The sequence below is a fragment of the Mandrillus leucophaeus genome, unplaced genomic scaffold (genome assembly GCF_000951045.1).
Source record: "Mandrillus leucophaeus isolate KB7577 unplaced genomic scaffold, Mleu.le_1.0 Scaffold46, whole genome shotgun sequence".
In the NCBI taxonomy this organism is placed as follows: Eukaryota; Metazoa; Chordata; class Mammalia; order Primates; family Cercopithecidae; genus Mandrillus; species Mandrillus leucophaeus.
The window spans coordinates 12,877-26,989 of record NW_012104920.1 but is presented as its reverse complement, the minus strand read 5'-3'; the positions used below and the strand labels follow the sequence as shown (position 1 = coordinate 26,989).

Sequence of the window (14,113 nt, the reverse complement as noted above, 5' to 3'; positions counted from 1 at the left end):
TAAAAAGGGGAAAAAAAAAAAGAAAACAAAGATGGGTAATAAAAGGTTCATGAAGTGGTACCGGCATTAATATGACCACAAGGAAACAGCTACAAAAACACATGATTGTCAGAGGAGTAAAGAATCTAAAGAATCTAAAACATGCCTCTCATTCTACCCTCAGATAACAGACTTAAAGTTCTTCTCATGAATAACCCAAATCAGTCTCCCTATAGCTTTTCTATGGCCCCATGAGTCTTAATGTGATCAACTGGGGCCACAAAACACAAGCATAATAACTTGGCTTCACACAGCAGCCTTTCGAATATGTCATGGTAGCTGTTCAGGCCTCCATTCCCACCCTGCAGCTCCTCCACCCCTCATTCACCAAGACTCCTTCCCCTGCCCGATGTCTTGCCTAAACAGACGCCAACATGTTTGTTGTCTTCCCTCTAAAGTGTGTGGCCCAGAAGCAAACATCATAGCCCGGATACGGTCTGACCAGTGCAGAAGAAAAAGGAACCATCAACAATCTTGGCCACATCGAGGAAAGTACTGGTTCTGTGACATTTACAATTAATGTATCTCAAGACCTAGTTGGTTTATTTAGCACCCATTTACTATTGGCTCACAAAGAGCTAGCAGAGAAAGCTCCATCACTTTGTGGCTAAGCTACGTCCCCTCCTCTACTTGTGCATTAGCTTTTTGGACCAAATGACAGGATTTTACATCCATCATCATCTTTCTGATGTGACTCATCATGATTGCCTGACAGGATCTTTTTGGGATTTGATACCAACTTAAACATTTTTGCTGCTACTCCAAATTCCAAGTTATTATAAATTTCATAGGCATGGTTTCCATGACTTCACTCAAACCAACAGAAGAAGCCAAATGAGTACCTACTCTTGCTCTATCCAATCCCCACTTCTCCCCTCCCTTCACTCCACTCCCCTAGCCAAAAATGCTAGGGGTTCTTTGAAGGCAAAAGGAAATCATAAAGTAGTCTAAGGTTGTTAAGAGGTTCTTGAGTCCATCAGCTAATCTCAAGTTCAACGAAATCCCTGAAATGGTATAAAAATATTATGCACTTAGTGTGTGCGTATATGTGCTATAACTTTCTCTAGCTTCTAAAGGGCTCTATTTGTATCCTAAAAAACTAATCACTGATAGTGGTTACACATTCTAGCCCTTAACCTAATAATAATTTACTAGAACCAGCTGGGTGCAGAGGCTTATACCTGCAATCCCAGCACTTTGGAAGGCCGAGATGGGTGGATCACCTGAGATCAGGAGTTCGAGACCAGCCTGGCCAACAAAGATGGTATTTGGTAAAAATACCAAAAAATTAGCCAGGCATGGTGGTGGGTGCCTGTAATCCCAGCCACTCAGGAGGCTGAGGTAGGAGAATTGGTTGAACCTGGGAGGCGGAGGTTGCAGTGAGCCGAGATCGTGCCACTGCACTCCAGGCTGGGTGACAGAGCGAGACTCCGTCTCGAAAACAAACAAACGAAAATAAATTTAAAAAAATAATTTACTAGAACCAAATAGCTAAGATTCTTCAGATCGTATTTGTTGCAATGTAATGCATTACAAACACTCACCCTCTATAGTAGCGGCTGTCAAATTCTGGCACGCATTTGCAGCACCTAGAGGGTTTATTAAAATACAGATTGCTGGGCTGTATCCCAGAGTACCTGATTCAGTAGGTAGAGGGTAGAACCTGAGAACTTTTTTTTTTTTTTTGAGACGGAGTTTCACCCTGTTACCCAGGCTGGAGTGCAGTGGGTGCAATCTCAGCTCACTGCAACCTCTGCCTCCAAGGTTCAAGTGATTCTCCTGCCTCAGCCTCCCAAGTGGCTGGAATTACAGGCACCTGCCACCATGACCAGCTAATTTTTAGTAGAAACAGGGTTTCACCATGTTGGCCAGGTTGGTCTTGAACGCCTTACCTCAGGTGATCCACCCACCTGGGCCTCCCAAAGTGCTGGGATTACAAGCATGAGCCACCGCGCCCAGCCTGAGCCTTAGAATTTGTATTTCTAACAAGTTCCCAGATGCTGCTGCCATTGCTGGTCCCAGGACACATTTGACAACCACTGCTCCAAAGTTCTGTGGTTGCTATGGTGCGCCACTGCTACCAGCAGATATGTTAGAGTAGAAAAAGAGGTTGAAAATCAAATTCTAGACTAATTCATAACAATTTATATAACATGTTAGTGTCTTAAAGGTTATAGACTTGGATAAAACAAAAATCGCAGAATAAGATGAAACAAAAAAAAAATCACAAAATGTGATTAATGTTATTAAAACTTGTATACAAATAAAATTGTTAATACATTTTATACCTAAACTTGCATTAGTCTTCTAAGGCATCCTCTTGGGAGGGCAATACAGAAAACATTCATGGGCACACGTACATTCTGCATAATAGTTTTAAAAGCCCATTACCTCTAGGGACTGGTCTAATAACATTATTAACAAGTCTTCTCTTTCCAACTTAAACATTGCACACTGGTAAGAAGAAAGGAGGCCAGGAGGGGTGGCTCACGCCTGTAATCCCAGCACTTTGGGAGGGCAAGGCAGGTAGATCGCTTGAGTCCAGGTGTTCAAGACCAGCCTGGGCAACATGGCAAAACCCCATCTCTACAAAAAATACAAAAAATTAGCCGGGCTTGGTGGCACAAGCCTGTAGTCCCAGTTCTTCGGGAGGGTGAGGCAGGAAGATCACTTGAGCCCAGGAGGCAGAAGTTGTAGTGAGCCGAGATCACACCACTGCACTCCAGCCTGGGCAACAGAATGAGACTCTGTCTCAAAATAATAATAATAATAATAAATTAAATTAAATATTTTTAAAAAGAAGAAAGGAGGCGTGGCTTCAAGGTGGGAAACATCATAGGTAAATTTGAAGACAAATAATAGGATACACACTCCACCTTTCAGAAGGATAGAATCTATTAAAAGAAAATATACAACCATAGCAAAATATAACAAGTTTCTCTTACTATTCTTATCAGGTGTAAACTGCATATCCTACAGAGGACTTAGGAAACTGTCTTGCTGTCAGTAGACACGCACACACTTCTTAAATTTTACACTGGACACGTAATTAGATGCTTAAATTTAGCAGGTGACTATAAATTAGAATAATTTAACAAATAACTTCTAGAACAGGTCTAGAAACAGTAGATTATATATCTTAAAATTATTTTATCAAATTGGGACATCTTAAATTTATCAGTACTTTTTTCTAGATGGGGAAATGCTTGTCATTTAGTATGTTTAAAAAACCCGATAGAACACAAAAGTGTAATTACACAGCATGTTCCCAATTTTGTGGGGAAGACTACATACACGCATGTATTTTTTTTTTTTAAATGGAACAAATATTCACTGGGTCTTTACTGGGTAGTAGGATTACCAATTACTTTCACTTTTTCAGACACTTCTACAACTAAACACTATGAGGATAGTTGTCTGTTCCATGCTGTATCTTGAGCGTTTTGTCTAGTCCCCGGTATATAACAGGGGCTCTGTACTTATTGATCAATACTTACTTGAATGGTCCTAACCCTTATAGTGAAATTCAACTTCTCCACAACCAAAAAGCTATTATTCCTTCAACTCCTGACCCAAATGCCATCCTTTCAGAAGTTCTTTTCAGGTCATTGTGGCAATTCAATCCTTTTCCTTCTCCTAACATTTTGTACTGTTCTCCTGACTTTCTTCTTAACCTACCCTGCGTTGCACCAGAGGGCTTTGCAGGTGGAAAGTGCTCATATTATTGTTTAACTGACAGAGTTCATGAGACCATTGAAGATATTTTGTTCGGTTTAATTCTTCACTTGTGATTGTCAAATACATTTATTTAACTCCATTGTACATTTGGTACCCAATCTGGATAATACTGGTGTTTAACAGTGTACCACTCACCGGTGCTTTGCTTTGCAGAAAGGACAACACTATGATTTTTAAAACAGCAGATACCATTGTCATATATCACTAATTACGGCCAGACACTATTCTAAGCAGTTTACATATGTCAACTCTTAATCCTCACAACAGCCCTATGAGGTAGGCACTATTAATATCTCCATTTTACAGATGAATCTGAGGTATAGAGAAAGCCAATAACCAGCCTAAGGGCACACAGCTAACAAGCAGCAGAGCTGGGATTAAACTCAGAGTTCAGCTTCAGACTACCCGCTACAATGATGGAAGGTGACATGGAGGAAATTTTGAAGGGTGTGGAGTATACAACGCTACATACTACCTTTCTACTAAATAAAAACCCAATCAATTATGGCTTAAAAAGTATAGGCCTGGCCAAGAAATCATCTGGCTAAGGTTTTATATTTTATAGAAAAAGATACCCATAACTTAGGGGAAATAAGGATAAACAGGAGTCTTTTGTTAGCAGACATAAAGATGGTCTGAGGGTTATTGGTGTCATTTGAAATTGCTGCCTAATTATAATTAAATCATTTATCTGTGTATGAATTAGCCCCCTACAGAGCCGAAGTTCCCATCCCTTTCAGTGGTTTGACACACACACACCCCTGGGGCTCCACCCCCAGGTCATTTTTCACTTCCAGTGAAATGCCACCCAGCAAACTTATCAACCTCCTCGCAGCACTTACTGTAAGTGTGGACAGAGGCAAACAATTCAATTTTATGAACGGCCTGCATATAGAAAGGCAAACAAGAAGGATGGATAAACTAACCATGACAGAGCATCCAACTATAACAGATGAGCTAAAACAGAACTGTCCCAATTTGTGTATTGCTACCATTGAGGTCACTTACATGACAGGGCGGGACAAGTCTGCTAATTTATCAAAATCCTTAACCCAGTGATCACAAACACAAACCAAACGCAAAAGGCCGCTACTGCTACTTATGGCCTGCCCCATCTCCCAATTAATATCTCTATGCCCTGTGAAATATTTCCAAAACTAGGATCCAACCCCAGGAACTTTAATTCCTCATATGCGATAACAAAGTACATAAACCGCTGAAGCATAGAGTCTTCCACCCTACAACGTGCCCTTCAAGATTTCCTCCATCTCACCTTCCATCCCAGCTGCCTTCGTTGTAATGATTTCCCTACGGAGCCCAAATGAAAAGCCAGGCTCTCAGGGGTCACATCCTTCTGCTGCCAAAGCTCGTGCTATATCGCACAATTACACCATATGCTTTCCCCAGATAAGGACGCGGAAGAACTGAATTAAAGATGCAGAAGTAAGGAGATGCATAAAATGGCCACTTTTCCAGAACCCGAGACAGACAGGGCATACTTAAACATCAAAAGCAAGGGACTCAAAGAATAATTAATAAAGGCAGATTGATGAAGGAGATAAAACAATAAATAGATTATAAAGTTTTCCAGAGTGAGATACTATCAAGAATAATTAAACCTGACTCAAAGAATCCTCAGTTTCAACGTTAAAAAACAAAATCTCAGCAAAGCCAAAGTATTATGTTTGGTATTACATTATTCAGCGAAAACAGCCGTCTTTGTTTCATCTGCAGTCTGCATCTACCCCGCCTGCTTTCCCCTACCCCACCCCAGCCCACCCCACCCCCTTCCATCCACCGCAGTGATCTTGAAGGGAGCTGCAGAGGCCCTAAAGAAACAGAGATAACGGCTGTAGGCAGAGGCCACGTTATCCAAACCTCACCAGCCCGGGTCTGACCCGCCGAGTCGCCAACCTCCTTCCTAAGGCCCTAGTTCCAAACAGGCCTGGCTGGGGGCCTCCCGCTTCCCAGGGCCGCATCCGCCCACCACAGGCCCACAAAGCCCCCGCAAATGGCAGGACTCCGCGGCTTCAACTTCCCTCCGACCCAATTCCAGTCCGATTTTATGGGATCAGGGTGTGACCCCCAACTGCAGAAGGCAATGAAGAGACTGCGGCGAGCCATTCCCAGCTCGCTTACACAATAAAGGGATCCCGAGGCGAGCGCTGACCCTCCCCCCCGGCCGTCCTGCTGCAGCGCGCCCCGCCACATTTCCCGCCTCGCCCCCCCAAACCGCCTGGGCCTCGCCGGGCGTCCACCCCCGGCCTAGGCGCTCCATGGAGGGCGCGGCAGGACGCCCCTCTCCCGTGCTCCTTCCCCGGCGCCGGCGGAGTCCGACCCTCCCCACGCCCGCGGCCGGCTCCGGAGCCCCTCACCCGCCGCGCGCTCCCCCGGCCGCGCAGAGCCTCTGCCCTCCTGTCCCTCCACCCACGGGTCGGGCGAGCGCCGCCCGCCTTCCAAGCCCTTGGTGAACCCCTCTAGCGCTCAGGGGAACCCGGTCCGGCCAGGCCTAACCCACCTAGCAACCCAGGCAGGGGCCCTTCCTGTCCAGCGCCCCCCCACCCGACCGCCGGGGCTGCGCTTTCCAGCCCCGCTAGAATCCCCTTCCCTCCTAGGAGGCAGACACTGGCTCGCGGGGCACGCCGAAACCTCCGCCGGGGCACTAGCCCCTCGACCTCGCGTCCCCAGGGATCCCACACACCGAGAACCTGGTCCTCACGTCCCCACCCCCAGATCTCCATCCCCAGCCCCCCAGGGGTCGCCCTCCTGCACACCCAGGCCCTCATCCCCGCAGGGGTTTCACAAGGACCTCTATCCCCGCCCGTCCGGGAGTCTATCCATCTCCACCCACTGGGGTCCCATTGCCCCCAGCCCAGGACCCTGTTCAAACTAACCTAAGGTCCCCGCAGCACGAACCCTACAGCTCAGAAGCCCCTCTGTCTTCCCCAGCTCCCGCTTCGGTCCCCGGTTCCTGCCCTCCAGAGCCGCCCGGGCCGCTCAACCCAGGATCCATTCCTCTCTCCACAAACTGTCCCTCTGCCCTGGGCCGTGCACTCGGACCCGGGCAGCCGCACCTCTCACCTTCAGCCGAAGATGGTGGCGCGGGCGCACGTCCCCAGCCGCGACCACAGATCCAGCGCCTCAGTCCCAAACCCACCGCTGCCTCCGCCGGGCTCCTTTAGCACTGCTGCTCCGGCCTGCCCCACCCACTCCCACCCTCATTGGGCCAGCTCCACGCCCATCACCGCCGCCCCCAGACCCACTGGTTGGTTTGCGCGCCCATCTCCAAGGGAAGACGTTAGCAACCCGAACGAAGCTACCTTCCCGAGTCCAGCTCCCTCCACCCACCTGGAATGATGCTCATTGGCTCCCGCTCCCAGCCCAGACCACCGAGGCCCCAATCTCATAGGCTGGCTCTTACGCCCGTCATAGGCTCCGGGAGGTGCGGCTGGAGCAGTGGCACGCGATTGGCTGGCTCGTGTGTAGATGGACAGCTGAGGCTGGCTGGGCGCCCGGCGATCCCGCGAGGCGGCGGGTGCGGACCCCGCGGTGGCCCGCGCGCTGCGCTGACACCGGCTGTGGGGCCGCGGGGCAGGTGGGCCGCGGCAGGAGGCTGCCGCTTTGACTGCAGACTCCTCGTCCTAGCGTCTGGCAGTCGCCGCTGCCGCAGCACATTCGAGCGCCTGGTCGCCCCCTCTGCTTGCGGCAGCCGGCATTTACCGCAGCGGGACGGGGTTCCAGCGCGGAGTCGCGGTCCCTCAGCGCTGCCTGCAGGGGCGGGGCGGAGCGCGGTCCAGAGGCCTGACGTCACCCCCGGGGCTGCGCGGGGTGGGGGCCGCGGCGCTGCAACTCACCTGCAGTGGGGGAGGGAACGCGGGGGAGGGCGCCGCTCCGCCCATGCGCACAGGCTTTGCCTGGGCCCCGGCTGCGCTCCACGCTGCGGCCACCGTCCCGACCCCGGCCCCAGGCGGACTCTGCCGGGATCGGCTGAGGGCCGGGCCCAGGACGCGATCCTCCAAGGTCGCAGTTTTGGTGTTAGCGGGGCGAGAGGCTCTCCTGCCCAGCCTCCAGGCAAGGCTGAGATTCCAGAAGAATGAGAAGAGAACCGACCTTGGAGAGAAAACTTAGAAGAAACTTTATTCACCTCATTCATTCACTCGTTCATTCGCTCTTTCATTCATTCATCAGAGCTCCCTACGTGAGAGGGGCTGTGAGAGATTTTTAGGAATAAAAGGCTGGATTCCTGCAGCACTGTCATATCCCCTAGGGCCTGTGAAAACGTTGGAGACTGAAAAACAGTGGCCCCAAAATAAGGAAAGGAAACTGGAAAAATCAAAGTAAATAAAATTTAATGAAATGTCTGCAGAATCTAGGCACCTGCAACATAACTCTTGCATAATTATATATAAATATAATAAAGTCTAAATCACATGAACAAAATGGATTATTCATACAAAAGCTGAAAGTCAAGATCATAAAAATTTACAGCAAGATGCAGTTATTAATCAGTTATTAATGTAGGCTATGGGTGCATTTTAATACGTGTGATAATGATGTGTTTGCCTAAGCCTAGGAAACGTCTAGTCTGGCAAAAAGTGAATTAAGCAAAAAAAAACAAGGCAGGAAGTGCTAAGGAAGGGTTGGTGGAATTCAGAAGAGGCTGGAAGGCAGCTGAGTGCAGAGTCCTTCCTGGGGAAGTTCGACCCAGGTTCTATTTTGTCCTTTGTTCTGCTGCATCTGGTCCCCCACCCCCACCTGCCTGCTGGGGTACTACCCCGTGTCCAGGTGTCTTGTGACTTGGCTCCATGCAGCGGTCTGTCCTTCTAAGGCAGTCTGCACGTGTTAGTACAAGTTAACTTTCCAAAATATATGAATGATATTCCACTAATGAATTTTGAAATGTGTTTAGAGAAGACCAAAGACTCCCACTCTAAGGCCTGAGTCTCCACTTTGTCAGCCACCGAAGTCATTTCTCAGTGCAATGACTGAGAATGCAATGACAAAGTTCTATGCTTAGTGCATACACTCGTGAATATCCCTGTAAGCCACGGAGTCCGTGGCTTCTCATAATTTAAAAACTTTTGCATATATATATATATTTTTTTTTTTTGAGACGGAGTCTCGCTCTGTTGCCGGGCTGGAGTGAAGTGGCACGTTCTCGGCTCACTGCAACCTTTGATACCCGGGTTAAAGTGATTCTCCTGCCTCAGCTTCCCTAGTAGCTGGGACTACAGGCGCGCACCACCACGCCCAGCTGATTTTTGTATTTTTAGTAGAGACAGAGTTTCACCATGTTGGTCAGGATGTTGGCCTCGATCTCTTGACCTCGTGATCCGCCCGCCTCGGCCCCCGAAAGTGCTGGGATTACAGGCGTGAGCCACCGCTCCCGGCCAACTTTTGTATAATTTTAACACAAAGTCAGTGGACCATCAGAAGAGGAGGGCAGGAAGTTCACCAGAATGAAACACCATGAAGACATTAGTCTTGATGAGAAATTAATAATAAAGAGAATATCCCCAAATGTGTCTCTCCGCCTGGTGGCTCTTTGGCACTTGGGCCCTGCATTTCCAACTGCGTGGATGAGAGCGGGACTGCAAAAGCGGTAGATACCAAATCTATTTTCTTCTATCTCCCTTTCCCACCACTCAAACTCTGTCTTCCCAACTTCTCTTTGTGAATGAAACCGCTCTTGAAATCTCTTTGATTCCTTCCTTTCTTTTTCTCCCAACACCTAGCGCCACTATATATCTATCATCCATCCCAGGCAGCCTCCTCTGACTCCAGTTCCACCCATGTAGCTTCATCCCAGAATTTGGTGCCATCTTGATGAAGAAAGCACAGGATTTAGAAGCAGATAGACCTGGCTTTGAATCCAACTTTGCCTTTCACAAATCGCTTAACCTCATCTCTAAAAAGGGGATATAAATATATACCTAAAAGACTCATTCATGAAGATGTAACATAATGATTTCCTGTAAACAAAATGTGGCATTATAAATAGTTTGAAAATTGTCCCTTTTTCTAGTGTACATATTTATTACAGAAGACTGAGGAATCTTTCTCCTCTCTCTATAGTAATTTTTGCTGTCGGTCTAGGTTGCTTTTATCTCCAAAAGAAAAAGTTCACAGACCATTGTTTTGCAGGCTGTAGGTCAGAAGTCCACATTTGTTCCCTCAGGGCAGTTCCAGCCCCTGAACTTGTTTTGTTCCATTTGTACAGGACTGATATACAGCATTTAAAAAAAAAAAAAATTGAATGAATTCCAACATTTAAAAATCTATCCCACATCATTAGCCATTAGGGAAATGCAAACCAAAACTACATTGAAGGGCCAGCGCGCTCGTGCCTGTAATCCCAGCATTTTGGGAGGTGGAGGTAGGTGGATCACTTGAGGTCAGGAGTTCGTGGGAGGCTGAGGTGGGTGGATCACTTGAGGTCAGGAGTTCTAGACCAGCCGGACCAACATGGTGAAACCCCGTCTCTACTGAAAATACAAAAAATAGCTGGGTGTCGTGCTGGGCACCTGCAACTCCAGCTACTTGGGAGACTGAGGCAGGAGAATCACTTGAACCCAGGAGGTGGAGGTTGCAGTGAGCCAAGATTGCACCACTGCACTCCAGCCTGGGTGACAGAGGGAGATCCTGTCTCAAAAACAAACAAACAAACAACAACAACAACAAGAAAAAACACAATGAGATCCCACTTCACATATACTAGAATAACTATAATAGAAAAGATGGACAATAACAAATGTAGGTGAGCATGAAGAGAAACAGGAACCTTAGGCCACTGCTGGCAGGAATGGAAAATGGTTCAGCCACTTTGTAAAATAGTTTGGCGGTTTCTTAAAAAGTTAAATGTATTCTGTGTTTTTGACCACAATTTTTTAAAAAAGTTAAACATAGGGCGGGGTGCAGTGGTTTACGCCTGTAATCCAAGCACTTTGGGGGGTCGAGATGGGTGGATCACCTGAGGTCAGGAGTTTGAGACCAGCCTGGACAACATGGTGAAACCCAGTCTAAAAAAATTAAAAAATGAAAAATAAAATTGCTGTAGAGACAGAAAATAGAATATTTGCCTGTAGTGAGGACTGGGGCTGGGGAGGAGGGTCAGCACAGTGAATGTACAGGAGAGATCTGATTGAGTTGATGAACTGATTTATGGTGATAGTTGGAGAACTTGGTAAAGTTATTTAAAAAATTATTATACACTGTGAATAATATGAATATGCAAAATATACCTTAATAAGGTAATTTCTGAAAAATAAAGAAAAAAAGAGCTATCACATGAACATCCAGATTTCCAGCTTCCCTTGAAAAATTGGAAGGTATGGAAATTCAAGCAACAATTTGTCGAAGCCTTGGCTGCTGCTCATTTTTAGACAAAGTATGTGCTTCCCAGGGTGCCTCGGTCGCTGCCGCTCCCTGCTGTCTGTTTTTTTGTTGTTGTGGTTTTGTTTTTTGTTTGTTTGTTTTTTGAGATGGAGTCTCGCTCTGTCGCCCAGGCTGGAGTGCAGTGATGCTTTCTTGGCTCACTGCAACCTCCACCTCCCGGGTTCAAGCGATTCTCATGCCTCAGCCTCCCAAGTAGCTGGGGTTACAGGCGTGTGCCAACACACCTGGCTAATTTTTGTATTTTTAGTGGAGACAAGGTTTCACCATGTTGGCCAGGCTGGTCTTGAACTCCTGACCTCAGGTGATCCACCTGCCTCGGCCTCCCAAAGTTCTAGGATTATAGGCGCGAGCCACCGTGCCCAGCCCCTGTTATCTCTTAAAGCTAACCTACTATGCTCATTAACATTATTTGCCCCATCCTTCTAGGTATTTATTTGAGTTTCCAGTCTCTGCCATGCCTGTTGGAGGGCTTCCTGTGAGGTCATCCCAGAGAAAATAAGAAGGGTAGTGTTTTTGAGTTGAAGAATTTTCCCTTTGACTGTGGTAAAGCCGTGGGAGGTTTGGGGTGTCTAGAAGTGTAGACAGGGATACCCTTTGAATACGATTCCTGGAAGCGGTAGAACCTCAGGGCGTGAACTACCATGATGGTCATCTCACAGCCCACCCAGGGCAGTCACACCAGGCCAATGAGAAAGATCAGTGCTCAACTGTGATATCTTGAACAGGAGTGATGGTAAAAACAGAGGCTTCAATGAGTTGAGAAAAAATGAAACTTCCAGAATTTTCTTGAGGTGCTTAGGCTCTGGAGTTGTGAAAAAAACTCAGGAGAAGAGATTCCTGAAGATTACTAATGTAACATTTCTCATCAACATGTAGGATTTGGCTAAGTCAGATTTAATTTGGTTTAGAAAAATGAAGGCATGCATTATTCTAAGTGAAGTAACTCAGGAATGGAAAACCAAATACTGCATGCTCTCACTTATAAGTAGGAGCTAAGCTATGAGGATGCATAGACATACAGAGTGATGTAGTGGACTTCCGGGATGGTGGGGGCAGGGTGGGAGGAGGGTGAGGGAGAAAAGACTACATATTGAGTATAGTGTACACTGCTCGGGTGACAGGTGCACTAAAATCTCAGAATTCACCACTAAATAACTCATTTATATAATCAAAAACCACCTGTACCTCAAAACCCATTGAAAAAAAAATAAGCCAGGCACAGTGGCTCATACCTGTAATCCCAGCACTTTAGGAGGCTGAGGCAGGTGGCTCACCTGAGGTCAGGAGGTCTAGACCAGCCTGGCCAACATGGCGAAAGCCTATCTCTACTAAAAATACAAAAAAATTAGCCAAGTGTGGTGGTGCGTGTCTGTAATCCCAGATACTCATTGCGCTGAGACAGAAGAATCGCTTGAACCCAGAGAGGGAGCTTGCAGTGAGCCATGATTGTGCCACTACACTCCAGCCTGGGTGACAGAGCAAGACTCCGTCTCAAAAATAAATAAATAAATAAATAAATAAAAATAATGGAAAGAAAAATGAAGGCACGATAATCCTATCCCCCTAGTATCTTAGTCAAGCCATAGACAAATAGTTGTTATCTTTTGTATCCATGGGCTGGGCCAGGTACTGAGGAAATACCTATAATAACATAGACATGGTCCTGCCCTCAAAGAGCATCAAGTCTAGCAGGAAAAGTAAACAAATAGGCAGATAATTGTAGTCGAGCAAAGGTTCTAAATCTGGAGTGCCCAGAAACCCAGAGGGTTTTAGGAGTTCTATAAAATCTCTGAAATTGCATGCCAAATTTATCATGTGTTCTTTTTTCTGGAGAGAAGATCTAGCTTTTAGCAGGTTCTCATAGATGCCTCTCATCCAAAAAGGTTGGGAGAATACAATATAGTATTGCATCCAAAAAGGTTGCGAGAATATAATATGGTATTGCCAGTGCTACATTATGGAAAACACCGCAAGATCCAAGGTCAAGTTAAGAGGGCCACTTAACTCAGAATGGTGGGGGTTCCAGAAAGTCTTCTTAGAGAAAGTAATATTAAAAATATTATCTGGGCCAGGAGCAGTGGCTCATGCCTGTAACCCCGGCACTTTGGGAGGCCGAGGCGGGCGGATCACAAGATCAAGAGATCGAGACCATCCTGGCCAACGTGGTGAAACCCGTCTCTACTAAAAATACAAAAATTAGCTGGGTGCAGTGGCGCGTGCCTGTGGTCCCAGCTACTCGGGAGGCTGAGGCAGGAGAATCGCTTGAACCTGGGAGGTGGAGGTTGCAGTGAGCTGAGATTGCGCCGCTATACTCCAGCCTGGCGACAAAGTGAGACTCCATCTCAAAAAAATATATATATATAAACATATATATATATATAATCTGAAGAATAAATGTTAACCACACAAAGAGAGGAAGAAAATTGTGTCAGAGAGACCAACACGGAGAGAAAAGAACGCAGGGATTTTTAAGCCCAGGAAGAAGTTGAGAGTAGCTAGAACAAAGAGAAGCAGCATGGAGGTACAGCGAGATATGGAACAGAGAGGGTAGACAGGCTGGCTGTATATGTAAATGATGATGTGGAACTAGATTTTATCCAGAGCTCAATGGGGAATCTGTGGGAGAGTTCCAATTTGGGGAGTAACATGACCAGGTTTGTGTTTTAGAAGGCTCATTCTGGCCTTAAGGTGGATGAATGGATTGAAGTGAGTCAGGGGAGGCCAGTTAACAGGTTGCAGCAGCAGATAGCCCAGCTTAGAGAGGATGGTGACTTTGACTAAGGAGGGGCCAGTGGGCGGAAAGACACGGTACGATTGCGGTGATTGCCTTTGTCAGGATTAAGTGAAATATTTAAAGTGCCAAGCCAATGCGTGAAGATATTAAAATGCCTACCATAGTGCATAAGGATATTTATAGTGCTTGGCACAATGCTTGACACAT

The 14,113-nt window shown here is 46.7% G+C and overlaps 1 protein-coding gene across 4 annotated transcripts in view; it reads right to left on the bottom strand.

Annotated features, from left to right (window-relative positions):
* The window catches only part of MYH10 (myosin, heavy chain 10, non-muscle), a 152,444-nt gene extending 145,478 nt beyond the window's left edge, over positions 1-6,966 (bottom strand). For 3 of the 4 annotated variants that reach the window (XM_011994479.1, XM_011994480.1, XM_011994481.1), the window contains exon 1: positions 6,859-6,966. The gene's annotated coding sequence lies outside the window, so the exon portion shown is untranslated. The remainder of the gene's footprint in view (positions 1-6,858) is intronic. The other variant, XM_011994478.1, reaches the window with a different exon arrangement.
* Positions 6,967-14,113: the final 7,147 nt, after the last annotated feature.